Source organism: Hypanus sabinus, chromosome 29 (genome assembly GCF_030144855.1).
Source record: "Hypanus sabinus isolate sHypSab1 chromosome 29, sHypSab1.hap1, whole genome shotgun sequence".
Taxonomy (NCBI): Eukaryota; Metazoa; Chordata; class Chondrichthyes; order Myliobatiformes; family Dasyatidae; genus Hypanus; species Hypanus sabinus.
This window is the reverse complement of record NC_082734.1, coordinates 38,338,825-38,365,667: the sequence shown is the minus strand read 5'-3', so window position 1 is coordinate 38,365,667 and position 26,843 is coordinate 38,338,825. Positions and strand designations below refer to the sequence as shown.

The window sequence follows — 26,843 nt, the reverse complement described above, 5'->3', positions numbered from 1 at the left end:
GGATCAGAGGTTCTTGTTCCAATTATCATCAGAGGTGAAGAGGGTCAGTAACTTTAAATTCCTGGGTGTCACTGTCTCAGAGGACCTGTCTTGGACCCATCCATATAAATGTAATTGCAAAAAAAGCACAACAGCGTCTCTACTTTCCCAGGAACCTGTGGGGATTCAGCTATTCATCAAAAACCTTGGCAATCTTCTATAGATGTGTGGTGAAAAGTGTGCTGACCAGCTGAATTATGGCCTGGTAGGGAAGCACCAATGCCTTTGAGCGGAAAATCCTACAAAAAGTGGTGGATTTGGCCCAGTATATCACAGGCAAAGCCCTTACAACCATTAAGCACATCTGCATGTAATGTTGCCATAGGAACCAGGCATGCAGATGAGGGTACTGCAGTGGATGTGATCTACATGGATTTTAGTAAGGCATTTGACAAGTTACCACACGGTAAGCTTATTCAGAAAGTCAGAAGGCATCGGATCCAGGGAGGTTTGACCAGGTGGATTCAGAATTGGCTTGCCTGCAGAAAGCAGAGGGTCGTGGTGGAGGGAATACATTTGGATTGGAGGGTTGTGACTAGTAATGTCCCACAAGGATCGGTTCTGGGACCTCTACTTTTTGTGATTTTTATTAACAACCTGGATGTGGGGGTTGACATTGATAGGATGCAGAAGTGGGCTGAGAAGTGGCAGATGGAGTTCAACCTGGAGAAGTGTGAGGTGGTACACTTTGGAAGGACAAACTCAAAGGCAGAGTACAAAGTAAATGGCAGGATACTTGGCAGTGTGGAGGAGCAGAGGGATCTGGGGGTACATGTCCACAGATCCCTGAAAGTTGCCTCACAGGTAGATAGGGTAGTTAAGAAAGCTTATGGAGTGTTCGCTTTCATAAGTCAAAGGGTAGAACTTAAGAGTCGCACAGTAATGACGCAGCTCTATAAAACTCTGGTTAGTTCACACGTGGGAGTACTGTGTCCAGTATTGGTTGCCTCACTATAGGAAGGATGTGGAAGCATTGAAAAGGGTACAGAGGAGATTTATCAGGATGCTGCCTGGTTTAGAGAGTATGCATTATGATCAGAGATTAAGGGAGCTAGGGCTTTACTCTCTGGAGAGAAGGAGGATGAGAAGAGACTTGACAGAGCTATACAAGATATTAAGAGGAATAGGTAGAGTGGACAGCCAGCACCTCTTCCCCAGGGCACCACTGCTCAATACAAAAGAACATGACTTTAAGGTAAGGGGTGGGAAGTTCAAGGGGGATATTAGAAGAAGGTTTTTTACTCGGAGTGTAGTTGGTGCGTGGAATGCACTGCCTGAGTCAGCGGTGGAGGCAGATACACTAGTGAAATTTAAGAGACTACTAGACAGGTATATGGAGAAATTTAAGGTGGAGGGTTTTATAGGAGGCAGGGTTTAAGGGTCAGCACAACACATTAGGCCGAATGGCCTGTACTGTGCTGTGTTGTTCTTTGTTCTTTGAAAGCAGCATCCATCATCAAAGATCCCAGGCAATTCTCTTTTCTCGCTGCTGCCACCAGGTAGAAGGTACAGGTGCGTCAGGACTCGTACCACCAGCTTCAAGAGCAGTTATTGCTCTTCAACCATCAGGCTCTGGAACAAAATGGGATCACTACACTGAATTAAGGACTCACCATGTTATTTCACGCTCGTTATTTATTGCTATTTATATTTGTACTTGCACAGTTTGTTTAGTTTACAATTCCTGACATTTACAGATCCTGTTTAGTTACTGTTCTATAGACTTGTCTATAGAAAAAATAATCTCAGGGTTGTATGCGATGACGGGTATGTCTTCTAATAAATGTCACTTTGAACTTTGACCTGATCCTGAACGAGACTCGCCTATCCAGATACGGTCCCAGCTCGTCCCTTTCTCGTGAGCAGAAAGCTCCCGGGGGCGGGGGCTGGGGCTGAGAGAGGGGGTAAGGACCGGGATGTGGAGTTACGGTGTGGCCGGAGCTCGTAACAATTGTCCCCAGTCGCGCTGATGAAATGCCTACCCCGAGACCCGCTCCTACCTACGACCAATTTTCCAGAGCCTGTCGTCTACCGAGCGCATGCGCAATTTGTTCCTATTACACATGCGTATTTGGTTGCTGTGATACCGATATCTGAAGCGCGGAGATTTGTGGGTAAGCCAAGTGCCATTCAGGGTGTCGGCAAGCACTGAGCAATCAGTGTTTTCATGTAGAAAATGGAATAGCTATATTAACCCAGCAAGTTCGCACAAACAGTATACTAATTGAAAACAGGCATTCCGTGTGACAACTGTCCAATTCACTTGCAAATGCAGATAGATATACTGTACAACACAAGGGATTCTGGAAATAAACTGTAGAGGAACACACAGAAAGTGCTGCAGGAACACACAGAAAGTGCTGCAGGAACTCAGCAGGTCAGACACCATCTAAGCAGACGAATAAACAGACTAGGCAAGGTGAAGTGTTTCGACTGGAAATGTCCACTCCATTGATGCTGCTTGACCCACTGAGTTCCTCCAGCATTTTGCCAACATGAACCAATTTTTTTTTGTATTTTTTTTACTGAAGTTCATCATCAAACAAACATTTCCATAAGATGTATTTCAGACATTGTACATATATATGTATAATATATATATGTATAATATATACATCTCCACAAAAAGTATTTATCTGAGGTATACACTTATAGAAAAGAGTGGAAAGAAAAAACAAGCAAAAGGAAAGAACTATGTACAAGTAGGGAGTGATCTTTTTTTACAACATATTCATTGATTTGTGAGAATAAAATCAGGCCTTATGAGGCATTATGTAGTTAAACTATTTTTCCCAGTATGAACCAAATTGTTCCAACTTATGATTAACAGATGTTGTTATCTTCTCCATTTTGCTAATGTCCATTGTAATTTCCATCCATGTATTTAAAGTTGGGCACTCCTGTGATAACCATTTCCTAGTAAGAGTCTTTTTACCAGCCACCAACAGTATATTCAGTAAATATTTATCTCTTTTCAACCATTCTTGAGGTATACATCCAAAATATATGGTCTTACTCTCTAAGGGTATTTCACATTTAAAGATGTCTTGTAGGGCATTGTGTATCCCCCTCAAATAGTTTTTGACAACAGGGCAGTTCCAAAATATATGAAAATGATTTGCATTTTGACTTACACAATTTCTCCAGCAAACAGGGAGGTTACTATCATAATGGGATTTCTGAGAGGGTGTAATATCTTATCAAGTTTTTCCATCCAAGCTCCCTCCATTTCTGTGAACTGGTACACTTCCATTGTTGTCCATTCTTCCTCAGATATAATTATCCCTCCTTCTTTCTCCCATTTTGTTTTAATGTATAAAGTCGAATGTGTTTTAAGATTTAACAACCCCTTATACATGCTTGAAATGATTCTACTACCATTATCTGAATTATATGCTTTTCTAAATAGCTCTATCAAACATGTACTTACCTTAGTTACATTTTTAAGCGTCTTATTAACATATTGTCACATCCGTAAATACCGATAAAAATCTTGTTTTTCTAATGTGTTTCTCTTTAAGCATTTCAAAACTGAACAGTGTTCCTTCTTTCATTGTGTTGCAAAGAACTGTTATTCCTTTAGCTGCCCAGTCCTTAAATCTAGCATCCAATTGGTGTAAAATCCGAGTCATTTGCACACCATTTTAGAATTGTAATATCTCCCTCTAGATTATATTCTTTTATAGTAATTTTCCATATTTTAAGAGTCAATTTCACCCATGGGTTATCAATAGTATTTATCTACCTTTGCAGGTTGTTATCAGCCAAAATTGCTTGTATGGGGATGAGAAGTACCCACTCCTCAATGTTTTTCCATTGAGCATCATATGATGGGTTCCCCCACATATCACAGCTCTCAACTGTGCTGCAAAATAATAATCTCTAAGAGAAGGTAGGCCCCATCCCCCCTTTTCCTTTGCTAATTGCAAAGTTTTGAGACAAACTCTAGGCCTTTTACCCTGCCAAATATACCTTGATAACATCTTGTTCCATTCATTGAATTGATTTTGATTAATCTCTATTGGTAGGGTCTGAAAGAGATATAACAGTCTGGGCAGTATATTCATTTTAATAGACTCAGTCCTTGAACTGAGACTGAAAAAAAGGATCAGGTTCCATCTTGCCACATCTTCCTTAATTTTTTTATATAAAGGCTGATAATTACATTCTGATAATTTTGCCACATTTTTTGTCATAATGGTGCCCAAATATTTGAAAGACTCTGTGTGCCATGCCCAGGGGTATCTACTTTCAATTTCTCTTGGTGGGCTGTAGTAATATGAAAGTAATTGGGTTTTATCTATGTTGATCTTGTATCCTGATAATTGACCATATTGTTCAAAGGATTGCATCAATTGAGGTAAAGAGTATGTTGGTTGCCCTAGATAGATCAAAATGTCATCCGCATAACAAGCCAATTTATGCTCTGTCCCTTTAATAATAATTCCCCTGATATATTCATTTTGTGTGATATATTGAGCTAATGATTCCAGATTTAATGCAAAGAGTAGCAATGACCATGCATAACCCTGTCTCGGGCCCTTTTTGAGGCTAAGACTATTTGATAAACATCCATTGATTTTAATCCTAGCAGTAAGATTGTCATAAAATGTCTGTATAGTTTTAATCATTGTGTCTTGGAAACCAAATATATGTAAAACTCTGTAAAGAAAATTCCAATTAACCAAATCGAATGCCTTTTCAGTGTCCACGCTAATCACTATTGCTTCGATTTAATTTTTTTGTATATGATCCATAATGTGAAGTGTCCTTCGTATATTGTCTTGTGTCTGGCGTTGTCGTTTAAAACCTGTCTGATCGTTACATATCAGTATGGGTAGAAACTCTTCTAATCGTTTGGCCATGATGGAGGTAAATAATCTATAATCTACATTAAGAACAGATATTGGTCTAAATGACCCACATTCCATTTTATCCTTGCCTTCTTTCGGTATAGCTGAGATTATCAATTCCTTCTAACTGGGTGGCATTTGTACCTTTTTTAGAGCCCAGTTCAGTGTGGGGAGTAAAATAGGAATTATCTCATTTTTAAATTCTTTGTACCACTCTGCCATATACCCATCTGATCCTGGTGACTTGCTTAATTTAAGCCTACTAATTGCAGCTTTTAATTCAACTTCAGTTATGTCAGCAGTCATCGTTCGATTTCATTCTTCGCTTAAAGTGGGTAACTCTAGAGAATTCAAGAAGGTGTCAATTTGGGTTATGCTTCCCCCTGGAACTTTGGAATATAGAGTTTTTTAAAACACTTCAAAAGCTTCTTGAATTTCACTTAGCTTATTTTTTATCATTTTCGTTCTTGGGTCCCTAATTCTGTGAATTGTATTTTCTGCTATCTTTTTTTTCAGTTTCCACACCAGTATTTTCATAGATTTCGATCCACTTTCATAATGTCTCTGATTCAGAAACATTAAATTTTTCCTGACTTCTTGCGTAGCCAAACTATTAATTTCATTCCTAATTCTTTTAATTTCCCCTAATGTATCCTGTGCCAAATTTGTGTTTTTCCTCCAGTTCCTTCAGCCTATTTTGTAATTCCTCTGATGTTTCATTCCTTATTTTTTTCTTATATGAAGATATCTCTATAACTTTTCCTCTTAAGACCACCTTCAGAGTATCCCATAAAATGGGATAAAATGGGATAATTCCATTATCATTGAATTCTAAGTAGAGACCAATTTCTATTTTTAATTTGTTCTTTAAAGTATGGATCATTGAGTAGACTTGAATTTAGTTTCCAAATAGTATTCTTTGGTTGTATGTCAAAATCAACAGATAAATATGTAGGTGCATGGTCACTTACATCTATTGCCCCAATTCCACAGGTGTTTATTTTGTCTTTGTATTTTCCAAAAGTTGTGAAATAGTCTACTCTTGTATATACAGAATGGGGAGCAGAATAATGAGTGTAATCCCTTCTGTTGGGGAAAAGGTCCCTCCATATATCAATTAAACCAACATCCTCAAAAAGCGTATTAACTTACTTATGTAAAGATTTTGTTTCATAGGTTTTTCTATTGGAAGAGTCTAAGTTTGGTTGTAATTGTAAATTTAAGTCAAACAGTTACTATCTGACAGTTATTGCCTGTCCCTAATTTCCCTGAACTGAAATGGCATTCGTTTTGAGAGCACTAGAATAGAAAAGCAAGGATGGACTGCTGAGGCACATATCAGGAGACCTTCTGTTTCCATTACCATAGTATCAGTAATTTTCTGAAAGAAACCAGTATCACTTCCCGGGGGTGCGTATATATTCAATAGAGTAACTGAATTTCTGTCTATATTCCCCCTTACCAGAATATATCTGCCCTCTTTATCTCCCATTTTGAATACTTTTTCAAAATTTAGCTTACTTGAGATAAGAATAGCAACTCCTCTCCTATGTCCTGATTTATATGAGGAAAAAAAACAAATTAGTGAAGCCAATTCTCTTTAGTTTTTTATGCTCATTATCACTTAAATGAGTTTCCTGTAAATATACTACACGGGCTTGTTCTTTTCTCATTTTGTATAAAATTCTATTATGTTTGATTGGATTTAATAGCCCATTGACATTAAAAGAAATGAATTTTACCTTGTCCTTAGCCATCTGTATTTATCTGTCAATGTGTCACTGAAATTAGAACAAAACTTAATCGATCTACTCCCTGAACAAATAAGAACCAAGAAACACAAATAACAACACAAATGGCAACGAACGTGTGATTCCAAGGCTGAGGTCTCCAGTAGATGACCCTACGTTGAGCAAGAGGAAATGTCTAACTGTGGGGGATAACCCCTCCTACTTGTGAGTTGAGGGCCCCCATTGCAGTATTCATAAAAGTCAGAGAACAAATCCATTACACAGAAAAGATTTCCTTGTGTATTCCTGCTGTATATACATAAACACACACACACAGACACACATATGTTGTTGTTCGTATTTCAAAGTCTGAAGACGACCACGACTTCTGTCAGGTGGAGGGTTTGTGACTGTGGGTCTGGAGGTGACTGGTGAGGCCAATCCAGGCCCTGAAAGCTCGCCCACATGTGGGACACATGAGGGTAGGTGCTGTAGTGGAAGTGGAGGTAGCTCGAGCCTTGCGCACGGCGCGTTTCCTCTGAGCCTCCGCAGTGCGTCTGATTTCTGCTGCATACGCTCCTTTAGCGGTCTTGCTCCACCAGGTTGGGCGATCCAGAGCAAGTGATTCCCAGCTACTGGGATTGATATTGAGGTCTTTGAGGGACACTTCGAGGCAGTCTTTGAAATGTTTCTTCTGCCCTCCAACTGAGCGCTTGCCCTGGCTCAACTCTCCATACACCAGCTGTTTTTGTAGTCGACTGTCAGACATCCTGACGACATGGCCAGCCCATCTGGCTTGGGCTTTCTGTAGGACAGTGTAGACACTGTGGGTGCTAGCCCACACCAGGACCTCTGTGTCTGGGACCTTGTCCTGCCATCGTACATGGAGAAGTCTGCGGAGGCAGCTCAAGTGGAAGTGGTTGAGCTGTTTAGCGTGTCTGCTGTAGACAGTCCAGGTCTCGTTGGCATAGAGGAGGGTGGTGAGAACCACTGCTCGGTAGACCTTCAGCTTGGTGGTAAGGCTGAGTCCTCTCCGCTCCCATACATTCTCATGGAGTCTCCCAAAGGCAGCACTGGCTTTGGCAGTTCTGACAACTTTGGACTTACAATCAACACCAAAAAGAACGAAGTTATGTACCAGCCTGCATGCGGAAAGCCCTACCAGGAACCACACATCACAGTAAAGAGGCAGAAGCTACTGGTAGTCAACAGCTTTACTTATCTGGGCAGTACTCTATCACAAGCGGTGAACATAGATGCAGAGATCAGCAACAGAATTGCCAAAGCCAGTGCCACCTTTGGGAGACTCCGTGAGAATATATATATATATATAAATAACATATAATATATGCTCACACACACACACACACACACATATATATATATATTCTCATTCTGGTGGGGGAAAAAGGAGTAAGTGAGCGAATAAAGAATAACAACTAAGTAATATAAAATCCACATTATAATAAGTATTTCTCAAGATAGGTATATCACTGTCTACTTTTGCTTCCATTTAGCTTCTCAACATTTTTAAAGTTAGCCAAACCTTATGGCTCTTCTGAAGGGGGTGAGGACTGTCTTTGGGAAACACCCGGTCTCTTCCTGATATACTTCTCTCGGCCTCCTCCCGTCTCCTGCCTTCTTGACTCACGCACTATTTCCCAAGCGGAGTGGAATAATTCCTCTGCCAGGCTTTCCCTCGATTTGGTCACGCTGACAGGCAACCCTCTGGCCTTCATGTCTGTAGTTGCCTCTTCCACTCTCTGGTACAACTGCGTCCCGTCATCATAAAACACTCGAAGTTTAGCAGGGTACGGAGTTTGAAATCTAATCTTTTTTTGCTTTAGTACTCTCTTTATTTCAGAGTATTCTTTACATTTCTGTAGGACCGTGGGGGAGTAATCTTGGTCAAAATATATTAATTTATCGTCTATAAACACTCTCTTCTTACCCCAGGCCCTTCACAGAATCTCCACCTTGGTGCTGTTCTGAAGGAATTTAATTATTATTGAACGTGGCTTATCTTCGGAAGACTTCGGGACTAACGCACCATGCGCTCTCTCGATTTCCAGCTCCATAGTTGAGGGAAGCTCCAGCTCATCCCACAGCAACTTTCTGACAAACTCCGTCATAGACGAGCCCTCCACTCCTTCGGGAACATTGTAGATTCTGATATTTTTCCGCCGTGATCTTCCCTCCAGGTCAAGCAGTTTACCTTCTTGGTGATTTAATATTTTTATCATCTTACTCAGTATTCGTTCAACGTTTTGAATGCAATCTTCCACCTTCTCAGTTCGAGTCCCTGCCACCGCTATTTTTTGATTGACGTTGGCGAGCTCTGACTTAATATCATGTAGCTGCTGCTTTATTTCTTTCTGGAACTCCCTTATCTCTTTCAGAACTTCAATCATATTCGCTACTTCACCTGAACAAGGCCCAGCGTCCGCCTCGCTAGCACGCGGTCGTGTAAGAGAGCTGCTCACTGCACTCCTCTCGGCCGCACGCTCCGCAGTGTCACTTTTTTTATTTCCAATCTTTTTCCCCATTCTTGCCCCTCTTTTCAGTTCAAATATTTTTTGAAAAATACTATATTTGATGGGTTAACACGGCTTAATATGCGTTTTTCCGGAGGAGCTAGTGACTTAAGCTGCCATTCTCGACGATGATGTCACCGGAAACCCCCAACATGAACCTCTTATTTCAGTCAATCAGTTTCGAAATTTTGCTGATCATTCATTTGTAGTCTTATCCTCCTGCTCTCATTCCCTCCCCCTACTCCCCTTAATCTATATACCCCACTTGGGCTGCAGCCCCAAAGCCCTGATTTGTGTAAATACTGTGTGCTCTTAGTATGTCTGTGGGACACGCCCAGAATGTGAATCTATACTAACTCAGAGAGACAAACTGAGGCCAGTCACAGGTTGACAAAGGCAGGAATGACCCATTCTGATACACAGAGGAAGACAGATTATTTTATGTTGTGTCTGGATGCCTGAACTGTGTCCAGTTGGCACTGAGGTGTTGTTCCTCCAAAATGTGTTCAGTCTCGCTGTAACAGTGTGATGTCAGAGGTCACCATAAAGACTAAAATTATCTTAGCTGAAATATTGTCTTTCACCCATTGACCTTCTTTTCAAACTTTTTACAGGGTAGAAAAGGCAAGAAATTTCTGCATGGGAATCTCCAATACAACAGCACATTAGTTCTGCTGTGTCTGTCACTCCTTCACATTCAAGTGCAGTTGAGCTGACAGCAAGACAAACCCAACTGGCTGACACCACACCTTGAAATTGAACAAATGGCTCCTTATCTGAGCTGAAGCCAAAACACTAGTCTATGAAGTTTATGCAAAACACTAACAGAACACACTGCATTTGCAGAAAACTTCTAAAATAAAATGCCTAACAGCATAGCAGTAGAAATGTAATTTTAATTAAATTCTTTGAAAGATATTAGTTGAATTAATGCATGACTAAAAGATCTTAAGATTTAACCGTAGTAAGGAGTTGGACTGTGGTGATCACTGAGCAGGAGCACGAGAAGAGAGCTACTTTTTCAATTAGGTTCACACTCAATTAAAAAGGCAGAACATCATGACAGTTTTTCAGAGTGGGACTGCGACCAATCACTGAGTGGAATTCATTAGAAAGGGTGAATAAAGATAAAGCAGGCGTGAGCGAAGCGGCCAAATCTTGGAGTGGACCAGTGTTGGAGTGGCTTTGACTTATTAGGCTTAGGCAAGGTAACTATCTGGGAACACACACAAAATGCTGGTGGAACACAGCAGGCCAGGCAGCATCTACAGGAAGAAGTACAGTTAACATTTCGGGCCGAAGGGTCTTGGCCCAAAACGTCAACTGTACTTCTTCCTATAGGGGCTACAGGGAGGTAGTTGCATGAGGCAGTTCACTGTCAGGAGAAGGAAGGGAAATGGGCTGCCACTGCAGAGTACCCCTGTGGCTATCCCCTCAATAATAAATATACCACTATTCAAGGGGACAACCTGCCAATGGAAGCCACACCCAGAAGTCTTGGTATATGTTGGCCCCTATGCCACTGGTAGCAAATGTGAGGAGGTCCTGAAGAGTGATTTTAGGCAGCTAGGTAGAAAACTGAGAAACAGGACCTCCAGAGTAGTAATCTCTGAATTGCTGCCTATGTTACGTGCCAGTGAGGGTAAGAATAGGATGATTTGGCACATGAATGTGTGGATGAGAAACTGGTGAAGGGGGCAGGAGTTCAGATTTATGGATCATTGGGATCTCTTCTTGGGAACGTACAACCTGCACGGAATGGACAGGTTACACCTGCGGGAAGATTTGCTAGAGTTGTTCCAGAGTGTTTAAACTAATTTGGCGGGGGATGGGAACCAGAGTGATAGTGCATTCAGCACACAGAATAAGGTAGGTAAATTGTAGTAGAGTTACAAATTGGCATGTATGACATTGTGGGCCTCAATAATTCATGGATGAAAGAAGATTATAGCTGTGAGTTTAATATACAAGGCTACACACTGTATCAAAAGCACAGGCAAGCAGGCAGAGGAGGTGGTGCACTGTCAGAAAAAATGAAATCAAGTCATTAGAGAGAGGTGACATGGAATCAGAAAATGTTGAATCATTGTGGGTGAAAAGACCCCGATGGGTGTTATGTACAGACACCTAAACAGTAGTAAAGATGTGGTCTACAAATTACAATGGGAGATAGAAAATGCATGTCAAAAGGGCAATGTTACAATAGTCAGGGTGGACATCAATTTGCAGATAGATTTTGGGAAAATCAGGTTGGTGCTGGATCCCAAGAGGGAAATTTGCAGAATGCCTAGATGGCTTTTTGGCTAAGGAGCTTTTCTAAGCTCCTTAGAGCAGCTCATGGTTCAACCCACAAGGGGATCAGCTATTCTGGATTGGATGTTGTGCAATGATTCAGAATTGATTAGAGAGCTTAAGACAAAGGAACCCTTATGCTCCATTGATCTCATGATAGAATTCATCCTTCTATTTGAGAGAGAAAAGCTGAAGTCAGATGTATCAGTAATATGGTGGAGTAAATGGAATTACAGGGGCATGAAAGAGGAGCTGATTAATGTTGATTGGAAGGGAACACAGCATTGGCTGGAGTTTCTAGGAGCAAATTGAAAGCACATGATAACTATATCCCAAAATGGGAGAAATGTTCTAATGGAAGGATGACACAACCGTGACTTACAAGTCAAAGCCAACATAAAAGCCAGAGAGGGGGCATATAATAGAATAAAAATTAATGGGAAGTTAGAGGATTGGGAAGCTTTTAAAAACCAACAGACGGGAACCAAAAAATGTCATAAAGAAGGAACAGATGAAATATGAAAGTGATGAAAAGGGTGTTTTCCCCTGGTGGGAGTATCCGGAACCAGTGGACATGGCCTCAAAATTGAGGGGCAACCTTTTAGAACAAAAGGAAGGAGGAATTCTTTAGCTAAAGAGCGGTAAATCTGTGCAATGTTGTGCCACAGACTGTGGCGGAGGCCAAGTCCATGGGTATATTTAAAGCAGAAGTTGATTCCTGATAGGTTGGGGCTTCAAGGGATATGGTGGGGGAGGTATATGGGGTTCAGTGGGATCCAGGATCAGCCATGATGTAATGGTAAAGTGGACTCAATAGGCTGAATGGCCTAATTCTGCTCCTATGACTTATGGTCTCATGATCATATGGATTACAAAGATAAGCTAGCCAATAATATTAAAGAGGATACCAAAAGTTTCTTCAGATACATAAAGTGTAAAAAAGCAGCAAGAATAGATATTGGACTGCTGGAGAGGTGCCAATGGGGGACAATGAAATGACAGAAGAACTATTTTGCAATAGTCTTCACTGTGAAAGACACTAGCAGAAGTTAAAGAGTGGCAGTATCAGAAGTGTGTGAAGTTGCCCCTACAATGGAGAAGGTTCCTTGGAACCTGAAGGTAGATAAGTCACTTGGACCAGATGGTGTACACCCCAAGATTCTGAAAGGGGTGACTGAAGAGATTGTGGAGGAATTATTAATGATCTTTCAAGAATCAATTAATTCCAGAATTATCCAGAAGAGTGAAAAATTGCAACTGTCACTCTACTCTTCAAGAAGGGAGAGAGGCAGAAGAAAGGAAATTATAGATTGAGGGAGGGAAAGCAAGTACAGGGTTCTGAGTTGGAAGATCAGCCATGATCATACTGAATGGCGATGCAGGCTTGAAGGGCCAAATGGCCTACTCCTGCACCTATTTTCTATGTTTCTATAGGCCAGTTAGTCTGACCTAAGTTTTGGTGTACTTGGAGGCACATGTTAAAATAGGCCATAGTCAGCATGGTTACATCAAAGGAAAATCTTGCCTGACAAATCTATTGGAGTTATTTGAAGAAATAACAAGCAGGATATGCAAAGGAGAATTGGTTGATGTCATGTACTTGGATTTTCAGGTCCTTGACAAGGTGCCCCATATGAGGCTGCTTAGCAAGTTTAGAGCCCATGGTATTATAGGAAAGATACTGGCATGTATAGAGCATTGGCTGATTGGCAGGAGATGATGACTGGGAATAAAGAAAGCCTTTCCTGGTTGGCTGCTGGTGTTCCACAGGGGTCAGTATTAGGATTGCTTCTTAATACATTATGTCAGAGACTTGGATAATGAAATTAATGGTTTTGTAGCCAAGTTCGCAAGCGAAGATAGGTGAAGGGGCAGGTAGCTCTGAGGAAGCAGAGAGGCTACAGACAGATTTAGACAGGAGGTGGAGTTTCAAGATGGCGACGTAAACATCTGCCTTTTAGGCGCTCTTTATTTTTTCAACTATAATCACCCTTTAATCAAATCTTTTCGAATTTAATCATATGAGTTGATACTTTCGATTAACTTTTTTTTTCCTAAAACTATATTTGATCTAATTCTGTCAAACTTAAAATGGCTACAAGCAAGAAATCGTCTAAGGAGCCTTTATCTATCGACGCAATTTCTAATCTTCTGGATGCTAAACTTGCAAGTTTGGAAAGCAAGCTGGAAAGTAAAATGGAAAGTAAAGCAACAAGTTTGGAAAGTAAACTGGCAAGTTTGGAAAACAAGCTTACCACGAAAATGTCTGAACTTGAAGGAGTTGTTAGATCGCTTGATAATAAGTTTCAATCGCAGGCATCGGATATTCAGCGGCATGAAGATAAGTTCACGACTCTTGAAAAATTAATTTGTGAAAAAGTACGTACAATTGAAGCGCTGGACAAGAAGATACAATCGACTGTTAAAACAGTAGATCAGTATAAGTTTAAAATTACTGATCTCGAAAACCGATCTCGCAGACAGAACTTGCGAATCATCGGGTTTCCTGAAAAAGTTGAGTCCGGTGATTTAACTGAATTTTTCTCTAAATTACTGTGGGAAATTTTTGGTGGTGAAGGTTTGCAAGCTAAGCCTGTTATCGACCGCGCTCACAGAGTTGCGAGATTTTCGGCTATGTCTGGTAAACCACGAGCGGTGATTGTTCGCCTTCATTATCCTCGGGAGAAAGAGCTATTAATTCGATTAGCTCGTAAAAAAGGTATGATTTCTTACAACACCAACACATTTCGTATTGTTGAAGATTATTCGTTCGAAGTAATGAGAGCGAGAATCGCTTTTAAACCAGTGATGGCAGAGATTCACTCGATTGGACTTAAACAAGCTTTAATGTATCCAGTGAAGCTTAGAATTACGCTGAACGACAACAGTCAGCAATTTTTTAACACTCCGGAAGAAGCGAAGAAATTTGTTGAAGAATATCGATCTTCTAGTGCAACTTGAACTATGTGTTATGTTGAAGATTTTTCGGAGAGAGGATGACATTTCATTTTAAGTTTTAACCTATGAAGCTGGGTTATAACTTCTTATCCTGATCTACGGGTCTGGTTTTTTTTACTATCATCATTGTTTATAGATGCTCTTTTTAATTTTTATAATATCTTTTTTTTATTCTTTTTTCTGTTTCGGATATATACGTTTATATTTTGTAATAATGATTTACTTTTTTTTCCAAGATGTCGTTTCTTTTTCCCGTAAGACTTTGTTTTCTGTAAGCATTTATTTGTTTGCCTGTACTTAGAAATGGGACAAATGTTTTGGATTTTTTGGTCTTTTTTTTGTATATTGTAGTGTCTATTAAATCCCTTTTTTAATCCTATTTTGATAACTTTTTTTTATTAAATTTCTTTTAATAGGTTGCTGAACTTACATTTGTATTTAGTAATATGGCTTTTCAAAATGTCGTTTCTTCTTCCCATAAGCCTTTGCTTATGAAACGTCATCTTTCTTGTATTTGAATATGGAATTTTTTTTTAAAGGTATATTACACTTTTAAATTTTAATGTTTATACTTTTTTTATTAATGATTGTTTGTTTTATTATATTAGTTTTTTCATTCTGACTGATATATTTTTTTTGTCGCAACCCTATATTTAAATCTGGGTGTTACATAGTTTTTTTTAAATCTTTTTATGGAGCTGCCATCTTGAAATGGGGGTAATGTTAGTATTAGATTATGCGCCTGCCGCTTGGCTTTCTTTCAAAGGGTGGGGGAGGGGGTAGGGATCTTTTTTCACGCTTTTGATTTTTATTTTTTTGCTTTTAGTCTATGGGCCGACTTTAAATTATTAATATTGTTGAGGTGTCATGTTCTCCGGTTGCTCCTGAATCAATTTTCCTTCTTCCTGAATTATGGGTTATGTGTCTTTTTAACCTTTTATGATATACACAACTAATATTGGCATGATGGATAAATCTATTAACTTTATCTCTTGGAACACTAATGGTTTAAATCATCCGATTAAACGTAAAAAAAATATTTAAAGTATTCCATAGATTGAACGCTAATATTATTTTTGCACAGGAGACCCATATTAGGAGGGAGGATAATCAGCGTTTTTTTAGGTTCTGGAAGGGTCAACAATTTCACTCGAATTGTACCGCCAAAATTAGGGGTGTGTCTATTTTTATAGACCCCTCAATTTCGTTTACACATCATGAAATTATTTCTGATCCACAGGGCAGATTTTTGTTGATAACTGGTTCACTTTTTAGTCGAAAAGTGGTTCTAGTTAATATTTATGCTCCAAACTTTGACTGCCCTGAATTTTTTAAACGTTTATTTACTTCCCTTCCTAATCTAAATGAATATATGTTGATAATGGGTGGAGATTTTAATTGTTGTTTGAATCCTTCGATGGATAGATCTAAACCTATCCGTACTCTTCCAAATAGATCAGCTTTACTTATTAATTCTTTTATGGTTGATTCGGGAATCACTGAAATATGGCGGTTTTTGAACCCTAAAGATAAAGAATTTTCATTTTTTTCACATGTATATCATAGCTATTCTAGAATTGACTATTTTCTTATTGATCATCGGTTATTAACGGATGTTATTGATTGTAAATATGATTCTATTACTATTTCGGATCATGCACCTTTGAAGTTATCTATTAAGATTTCGGACTTTTCCAATAATATTAGATCTTGGAGACTTAACACTACTTTGCTTCAAGACCCAGAATTTATCACCTACATAAAACAGCAAATTGACTTGTTTTTCTCAACAAACTATACTGAAGAAATCGACAGAGGAATACTTTGGGATTCTTTTAAGGCTTTTATCCGTGGACAAATTATCTCATATTCCGTTGGTAAAAGAAAACAAAGATATTTAGATATTGCTTTATTAGTGGATAAAATTAAGGAAATTGATAAGATTTATTCCGTGACTCCTACCAAAGAACTTTATAAGAAGAGAGTTGAGCTTCAAATGGAACATAGTTTACTATTATCTTCTTCAATTGAAAATCAATTAATTAGGACCAGGGCTCAATTCTATATTCATAGTGATCGAACTGGTAAACTGTTAGCTAATCAATTAAAAGCTATTTCGACTAAGCGACAAATTATTAAAATTCGTAAACAAGATGGTAATTTAACTACTGATCATAAAGAAATCAATAACACTTTTCAAGATTTTTATAAATCTTTATATCAATCAGAATTTGATGGGACCTGTCCATGATGGATAATTTTTTTAACAATTTGAATATTCCTAAACTGATAGATGAAGATCGTAGCTTGTTAGATGCTCCTATCTCTATGGCCGAAATAGGAGAGGCTATCTCATCAATGAATTCAGGGAAAGCTCCTGGCCCTGATGGTTATATTGTAGAATTTTTTAAAACTTTTTCTTCTTTGCTTTCCCCTTGGTTATGTGAAATCTTTAATGAAGCGTTTGCTAAGAAGAGATTACCTCAATCTTTTTATGAAGCTACTATCTCCCTAATTCTTAAAAAAGATAAAGATCCTATTTTATGTGCATTTTATCGCCCTATATCATTATTAAATGTAGATTCTAACATTCTTACAAAAATTTTAGCCATTAGATTAGAAAAGGTACTATCACAGATTATTTCAGAAGATCAAACTGGTTTCATTAGGAATCGGTATTCCTTTTTTAATGTTAGAAAATTGATTAATATAATTTATACTTCATCACCCACAATCTCAGAATGTGTTATCTCATTAGATGCTGAAAAAGCTTTTGATAGAGTTGAATGGACATACTTATTTAATACATTGAGAAATTTTAATTTTAGTCCCAACTTCATATCATGGATTAAATTAATATATTATAAACCTGTTGCTTCTGTTCTTACAAATAATTATAGATCCTCTTTTTTTCAATTATCTCGTGGTACGAGACAAGGCTGTCCCTTAAGTCCTTTATTATTTAATATTGCATTAGAACCTTTAGCCATTGCTATTCTTGAATCTCCTAATATTTTTGGTATTACCCGTAATGAGAAGTTATACAAATTTATGCTGATGACTTGCTGTTATATATTTCTGATCCTGACAGGTCTATTCCCGCTATTTTATCCTTGTTGGCTCAATTTGGTAGCTTTTCTGGTTATAAACTAAACTTGGATAAGAGTGAATTATTTCCCTTAAACGCACAAACTTTATTGAATGACAGGATACCATTTAAAGTTGTTACTGATAACTTTATCTATTTAGGTATAAAAATTACAAAGAAATATAAAGATTTATTTAGACTGAATTTTTTACCTATGCTTCATCAAATTCAACAACTTACTACAAGATGGTCTCCCTTATTCCTATCATTAATTGGTCGGATTAATGCTATTAAAATGATGATTTTACCGAAATTTTTATACTTATTTCAAGCCTTACCAATTTTTATTCCTAAATCTTTTTTTGATAACATTGATTCAAAAATTTCCTCATTTGTGTGGCAAAATAAAAACCCCAGGTTAAGTAAAAAGCAATTACAAAAATCTAAAAAAGATGGTGGTTTAGCTTTACCTAACTTTAGATTTTACTATTGGGCAAATAATATTCGTAACTTAATGTATTGGAAACTAGATTTGGATTCACCACTGTGCCCGCAGTGGGTAAATTTGGAATGTAACGAGGTAAAGAGATATTCTCTATTCTCTGTTCTTGGTTCTTTTCTTCCTGCTGATTTAGTTAAATTCAATAAACAGATATCTAATCCTGTTATCAAACATACATTACGAATTTGGTTTCAATTTCGTAAGTTTTTTACTCTGAAAAACTGTTCTTGATAGCCCTATCTTACTTAATTTTTTTTTTCAAACCTTCCTGGACAGATCAAGCTTTTAGCATATGGAAAAGGAAAGGTATAAAATGTTTTCGTGATCTGTTTTTTGAAGGTACTTTGATGTCCTTTGACCAACTTTCCAACAAATTTAAATTACCTAAATCTAATTTTTTCAGATATCTACAAATCAGAAATTTCTTACATAAAGTTCTACCATCTTTTCCCAATTCAACTTCAGTGGATTTTTCAGATTTGATTTTTACCTTAAACCCTTGTCAGAAGGGATTAGTAGCTTTTATTTATAATATGATTATGAAGATACAACCAGAAATATCAGATAGAATTAAACAAGAATGGGAAAAAGAACTTCGATATATTTCAACAGATAAATGGGAAAAAATTTTACAAATGGTTAATTCCTCTTCTATATGTGCTAAACATGCTTTAATACAATTTAAAATTGTACATAGAGCTTATATGTCTAAAGATAAGCTTGCTCAATTCTACTCTTATATTAACCCTCAATGTGACAGGTGTCATCTAGAAGTGGCTTCATTGACCCACATGTTTTGGTCATGTCCCACTTTACATAACTATTGGAAGGACATATTTGTTACCATTTCCTCAATTTGGAATATTGATTTACAACCTCATTTTATTACTGCAATTTTTGGTATACCAAATGAGGATGGTATTCAGTTTTCCCCTTCAATCAGACGAATGATTGCTTTTGTAACATTAATGGCCAGAAGGTCCATATTACAAAACTGGAAAGAAGTAAATCCTCCTACCACGTCTCAGTGGCTTTCCCAAACTAATTCATATCTAAGTTTGGAAAAAATCAGAAGCACTATTTTTGACTCATCAGTCAAATTTGAAGAAACTTGGGGACCGTTTATTCGACATTTTCATATGAATTAATCTGACCTTTTCCAGACTTTCTTTCTGCTTATTCTTGTTCAGGTATGGAGTTCCGGAGTTTTTTTGACACTATCACATACTTATAAACTGTTATTATTGCCCATGTTAGTTTAATTTAGTGGGTTTTTTTCAATATACATTTTCTTTTACTTATTTTCAATTCTTTTTTCTTTTTTGATGATTATTTTTGTTTTTTTTTCATATATAGTTATACAGAGCTGATTGATTAATGTACCTTTTTCTGTTGATGTTTAATAGGATATTATTATATTACCAATGTAATTTCAAGTCTATTGTATTCATAACCTATTCATTATTATGTTATGTTTTTCTTTATATATATATGAAACTCAATAAAAAGATTGAAAAAGAAAGAAAGAGATTTAGACAGGTTAGGATAATGGCCAAAGACGTGGCAGATGGAATACAGTGTCGGGAAATGTATGGTCATGAACTTTGGTGGAAGAAATTAAAGTATTGGCTATTTTCTAAATGGATAGAAAACTCGAGAATCCGAGGTGCAAATGGACTTGTGCAGGATACCTGAAAGATTGATTTGCAGGTTGAGTCTGTGGTGAGGAAGGCAAATCCAATGTTAGCATTCATTTCAAGAGGACTAGAATATAATAAGCAAGAATGTAATGTTGAGAATTTACAAGGAAAGCACTGGAGGACTCATTTGGAGTATTGTGAACAGTTTTGGGGCCTTTGTCTAAATAAAGATGTGCTAACATTGGAGAGGGTTTGAAGGAGATTTACAAAAATGATTCCAGGTTTGAACGGCTTGACATATGAGGAGCATTTGATGGCTCTGAGCCTCTACTCACTGGAATTCAGAAGAATGAGGAGTGACCTCATTGAAACCTATCGAATGGTGAAAGGCCTTGATAGAGTGGATGTGGAGAGGATGCTTCCTACAGTGGGAGAGTCTAAGAATAGAGGACATAGCCTCAGAATAGAAGGATGTCCTTTTAGAATGGAGATGAGAAGGAATTTCTTCAGCCAGAGTGTGATGAATCTATGGAATTCCTTGCCACAGGCAGCTGTTGTAACCAAGTCATTGGGTATTTTTCAGACAGAGGGTGTAGGCTTCTTGATTAGTTGGAGCATAAAGGGGTATGGGGAGAAAGCAGAAGGGCTGAGAGGGAAAATGGATCAGCCAGGATGAAATGGCAGAGCAAATTTAATGGGCCAAATGGCCTGATTCTGCTCCTTTGTCTTATGGTCATTTTTACGGACATAATAACAACTTGAATTTTTAACAAAATCATTGATTTTTCACAGTATGTAGTAGTTTCATCCTCATTCACTGGCTGAAAGCAGTATAACAATTACATATTCCTTTTCATTTACATTGGCAAGTGTTGTAATTGTTTTAATTATATAACAATTTGATTGGATTTTGTTATGTAAGCAATTTTCTGTTATCTTGAGTATAAAGGTGACAGATTTATTGAAAGGCGCCATCTTCTTCTGCATTTTATTAAATTCGTTCTTTGCTTCTCAGCTCCTCACTTAGTTTCCAATTTTTGTTTAAACTTTAAAACAAGCAATCATGAAGACTCAACATATCAACATTTCTCACTCATTTGTGAACTCCGAAAAGAACCCAGGGATCAAAAATATGAGATCTGACAGCTCTTGGCACCCAACTTGGAGCAGTTACTTCAAGGAATTCGTCAGACAAAGAAAAGAAGTTTTGGTGTGCATCCAAGAGGTAAGAGAGCTTCTCCATTCCTGAACTGTCAAAAAAAAATCTGATTCTGTTCAGTACGTATTTAAAGGGAGTTTAAAAGTGAGAAGAAACCTGTATTTTTATTTGTGGTGGATCCCATTTAAAAAATTCTGATTGCAACTCTAACAGGCTAAGAAATAAGCCTTGATAAATCCACAGGCTGAAAGAATAACTTCGAAGAATTTGTTTGGCTCAGCTGGCTATGAGCCCTACTAAAAAAATCAGATTGTAAGTTTTAAGAAATCAAATTATAATCATATAATTATATTGTCTCATAATAGTGAAGTCTAAAAGTGAAGAGTATTTATTAAGCTCAAACTTAAAACAGTGACCAAAGCTCAGAAGCAAACTACTAAATCTCCAAAATCACCAGCTGTAAGAGATCTTCACAACAAATACGACAGTTGACACTTCAAGTTGAGTATAGTATAGGAGAGGATAAACAGAATTTATCCGATGATTGGGATGAAATTCAGAAATGGTTGGAAGGACAATCCCAACACAGGATGATTGCAAACAAAAGTCTTGAGATGTTTCTGAAGACCACTACAAGACAGCTTAGGTCACCAATTCAGGAATTCAAGCAATACTTAAGATAAAACAAAAGAATCCCCATATGGTCCTTTCAAGTCGACTTTCATGGATGGTTTGATTGGTGAAGCTGATCCATGTGGTCCGTGTGGACCACTGTTCTTGAGGCTCTTAACAGCAGCATTCAATGAGCAAATCCAACGAATCCAGCTACACTATTGTCCATGGACATGGAAGACCACGATGATCATGACCATGCAAGAACAAAATTGCCAAGAAAATGCAAATTACCAAAAAGAGGTGCACCTCAACAATTGAGGGAGGAATTTGAATGGTTGTTGTCACAGAAAATGAAATGATGGCCTCAGGGAGCATTGCTCCTGGTACCTCTGCACAGCAGGCAGAACGGAAAGCTTAACTTGGAGCCTGTAAGCTAGCAGAAGGAAGATAGTTAATATCTACATGGATTCTCGATATGCTTTCGGAGTTGTTCATGACTTCAGAAATCTATGGAGACAAAGAGGATTTCTTACAGCCTGGGAACTCCAATCAAGAATGTTCAACTAGTATGAGAACTTCAGGAGATCGTGCAACTACGATCAGAAGTTTCCATAATAAAATGTAAAAGTCACTCTAGAATGGGCACAATGGAAAGCTGTGGAAATAAAGACGAAACTGCAAAAAGGGGATTGAGAGAAGGAGTAAAAGAAATGGAAGAAAACCAGATAACTGAAACCAAGTTAACTCTGTATCACAAACGAACATAAAAGATTTGAGAAATGCAGGATCAACGTTCAAATGAAGAGAAGTGGGACTGGATGAAAAATGGTAGGTTGTTAAATGGCGATAGAGTATAGAGATATGGAACTAATGGCCCAGCTGAACTGCTTTCTGAACAGATTATCTCCTTAGGATGCATTGAATTGCAAAGGATGGCTGACAGATTTTCCCAAAGGTGGTGGAATCCAAAGTTCAGGATGCAAGCTCAACAAACAGTTGAGAGATATATGACATGTCAGAAAACAAACCTCAGATCGTTGGAGATGCTACCTCAACTAAGTACTCCTGCCCCACCTAGTCCATTTTTACATCTACAAGTGGACTACATTACTGAAATGCCAAGGATATTCAGATGTGTTAGTAACAGTGGACAAATTTTCAAGATGGGTGGAAGCTCTCCCAGCAGCCACATACACAGCCAAAACTCTGATTCACGACTATATCCCTAGATGGAGATTGCAAAGTCACACTGACTCTGACCAAGGAACACATTACACTGCAAGTGTCTGTGAAGAATTATGGCAACAAATAAACATTAAATAGCCTCTTCATTGCACACATCTTCGGGACAAGTTAAAAGAATGAATGGCTTCATCAAACAACAGTGTGTACTATCTACAAGATGCACTGCAGCAATACACCAAATTTCCTAAGGCAGCACCACTACCATCTAGATGGACGAGAACAGATAGCTAGGAACACCTCCACTTGGAAATCCCCCTCCAAGTCACTCACTATCATTAACTTCTCAAGGGCAACTACGGATGGGCAATAAATGCAGGCTTAGCTAGTGACACCCACATCCAATACATGACTAAGTAAAAAATTTGAAATCTTGTACAGCTCCAATGCCTTATTTACATACCTAGAATACTTGTCATGATACAGTCTTACAGATAATAACCAACAAAACTACATACAACTCACACACAAAGTGCTAGAGGAATTCAGGGAATGTCTATGGAACCGCTGATGTTTCAGATCAAGACCTTTTATCACCCAGTCTCTAGATCTTCCTATTCCCCACATCCTCTCCGTTTCAGGGTCACCCACTTACTCCAGCCATCTCTGAGTCACTCCTCTCACCAATCATTGGGTCACTCCACACCTCTCTCCCTTACTCCTTCTCTGGGTTGTTCATTTTCCACTCTCACTCTTCCCCCCCCCCCCACCTCTGGGGTGCCCTCTTAATCCCTCATCACTGTCACCAGTCTCTGCCAAGTCCCTGTAATCACTGAACCCCCCCCCCCACTCCACTGTCCATTGGTCAACCCATTCCCCCAGATGGTTCAATGGTTCTGTTTAATATCAGAGAATGTATACTGTACAGAAACTGAAATCCTTACTTTTTACAGACATCCATGAAACAGAGAGAAAAAATCCAGAAAATGAATACCAGAAAACATTAGAACTCTAGGGCTCCGGCTTTCCCTCACCACCCACTCCATCTCACTGTTACCCCCTTCACCTAGCCCCCCTCACTAACTTCCATCAATGTGTCATCCCTACCACCTTCTAAATACCCACTCACCCCATCTCTGGGTCTCCAGTTTCTCCATACTCTTTCACCCCCTGACTTATTAATCGCCACCTTATCTGCCCCCAGTGACCTGATCTCCAGTTACCTGTAGAAACAAAATGCAGATTCACCACTCTAAATGGCTAAAGGAATTCCTCCTCCAGCTGTGCATCTCTTTTGCCCATCAACTTTCCAGCTCTTAGCTTTATTCCCCCCCCTCCCACTTTCATACCTCTTAATATCTGTTCTTTCAGTTAGTCCTGACGAAGGGTCTCAGCTCGAAACATCGACTGTACTTCTTCCTATAGATGCTGCCTGGCCTGCTGTGTTCCACCAGCATTTTGTGTATGTTGCTTGAATTTCCAGCATCTGCAGATCTCCTCGTGTTTGCCTCCTCATCTCTGTTCTATTTTGAGGCTATGTCACTCCGCCTGGACTCCGCCTCTAAAAGAAACATTCTCTTCAATTCCACTCTATTGAGGTCTTTCAACATTCATTAGGTTTCATGGAGATTTCCCCTAAATTCCACCCCCCCCCCGCATTCTTTTAAATTCCAGTGAGTACAGGCCCAGAACCTTCAATCACAGCTCATATAATAACTTCTCATTCCTGGAATCATTCTCATGAACCTCCCCTGTACCCTCTCCAATGTCAGCACATCCTATCTTAAATAAGGAGCTCAAAACTGCCCACAATACTCCAAGTAAGTCCTTAGCAGTTCCTAATAAAGCCTCAGCAATACATTCTTGCATTTATATTCTAGTCCTCTTGAAATGAATGCCAACATTCCATTTGCCTGCCTCACAACCGATTCAACCTGACTTTACTTGAAATTAACCTTTAGGGAATCCTTCATGAGTTCTCCCAAATCCCTTTGTACCTTGGATTTTTGAATTTTCTCCCCGTTTAGAAAATGGTCTATTTTTATTCCTTCTACCAAAGTGCATAACCATATACGTCCTGCACTGTACTCCAACTACCACCTCTTTGCCCATTCTAATTTGTTTAAGAAGGCAGCTCATCACCAACTTCTCAAGGACAACTAAGGATGGGCAAAATATATTGGCTGAGCTGGCAAGGCTCACATCCCGTAAATGAACAGAAAAAAACTCAGTGGTTGGGAAGACATTGGGTGTCGATTGTTAAAGATGTGCTTTTGGGTACTTGTTGAAACCACAGTCAGCATGCTTTCCTTAAGGGAAAATCTAGCCTGGCAAATCTGTTGGAACTCATTGAAGAAACAAGAAGCAGAATAGACAAAGGAACATTGGTGAATGTTAAGTACCCGGATTTTCAGAAGGCCTTAACAAGGTGCAGCATTGAAGCTGCTTGACAAGTTCAGACTCCAGACAGGAAAGATACTAACACGGGCATCGACAGATTGGCAGTAGGCAAAAAGTAGGAATAAAGGTAGCTTTTTCTGGTTGGCTGTCTGTAACTAGTGGTGTTCCACAGGGGACTGTGTTGGGACTGATTATTTTTATGTCATATGTCATTGATTTGGATGATGGAATTGATTTTTTTGTGGTCAGTTTTATGGATGATGCAAAGATAGGAGGGGGAGTTAGTTTGGAGGAAGCAAAGAGGCTACAAAAGGACTTTGGACAGATTAGAATGAGCAAATTCTAATGGAGATGGAATGTAGTGTGAAAAGTGTATGGTCATGCACTTTAGTAGAAGGATTAAAAGCGTAGACTGTATTCTAAATGCAGTGAAAATTCAAAAGTCTGAGATGCAAAGGAAGGATTAAAGATTCATTTATTTTCAAAGAATTATACAAATGAAATTTGTTTGCTCACTGGTAGCCATAAAGCAAGAAACCTGAAAGAAGCTAATTAAAAAATGAAACTAAAAAGACTAACACTTGATGCGCAAGAGGGAAAACAATTGAAGTGAACAACAGCATTCCAAACTAAAATTGAGCCCTCACATCTGAACCACAGAGCAGCATGGAGCAGGGCCAAAGCCATTGTAATAGCTGGCAAGCAGCACAGCAGCTGGGCAATCTTCATAGCATCAACACCATGGAGATGACCACCGCGAACAGTGATATCGGCTCATAGTCTTTTCAGTCTATCTGGGCCAGTGTTTGAATTGACCGAACAGCGCAACAGCAAGAGGCTCCAGTGCCCTGGAGAGAAAAATGAAGATTGCAGAGAACAAGTGAAATCGGCTCTTGTCTCCGATCTGGGCCAGCATTTAAATTGTCTAAACAGTGTGTTATACTTCACACTACTGCTGCAAAAGCCCCCTGGACCTAGACCACTGTGCCCAACGACTCACTCCATGCCAAAGCTGCTCTCAAACTCAGAGCCCAGAGTGATCCAACCTCCCGGGCCAGTTGAATGAGTACCTAATGTTCTCTATCTAGACCCAATTTCTCCTTTCAGCACCCAGAGTGATGCAAACCTGCCCACAGGTATTATTGGAACTCCATCTGTAATGATTCTGCAACACGTCATCTCAGCTTATCACCTGAACTCACCTCACCATCACTTGTCCCTTCACTGTTTGCATCAATAATTTACCTCAGAAAAGGTATTTTTAGTTATGTTTTTAGTCAGATGTCTTAACTTTTTGACTACCAGAAGCTATTGCACACATTCGGGGGATAATGTGCAGGATCTTGAAAAGATCATTTGTAGGTTGAGTCTATGGTGAAGACGGCAAATGCAATGCTAGCATTCATTCATTTCAAGAGGACGAGAACATAAAAAGCAAGGATGTAATGTTGAGACTTTATAAGGCATTGGTGAGGTCCCACTTGCAGTATTGTTAGCATTTCTGGACCCCTCATCTAAGAAAGGATGTGCTGACATTGGAGAGGATTCAGAATTCATATAAGTGATTCCAGGATTTAAAGACTTATCATAGGAAGAGCATTTGATGTCTCTGGGCCTGTACTTACTAGAACTCAAAATAAGGGTGGGGGCAGGAACTCATTGAAACCTTTGGAATGTTGAAGAGCCTCGATAGAGGGGATGTTGAGAAGACATTTCCTATATTGGGGAATCTATAACCAGAAGATATTGCCTCAGAATAGAGAAACATTCATTTATAACAGAGATGAGGAGGAATCTGTGGAATTCATTTCCACAGGCCAAGTCATTGGGTATATTTAAAGCAGAGGTTGA

The 26,843-nt window shown here is 38.7% G+C and overlaps 1 protein-coding gene across 3 annotated transcripts in view; it reads right to left on the bottom strand.

The window, feature by feature from the left end:
- LOC132383244 (zinc finger protein 420-like) overlaps positions 1 to 26,843 on the bottom strand; it is a 97,318-nt gene that overhangs the window by 47,249 nt on the left and 23,226 nt on the right. For all 3 annotated transcript variants that reach the window (XM_059954178.1, XM_059954177.1, XM_059954179.1), the window contains exon 3: positions 23,942 to 24,153. The gene's annotated coding sequence lies outside the window, so the exon portion shown is untranslated. The remainder of the gene's footprint in view (positions 1 to 23,941; positions 24,154 to 26,843) is intronic.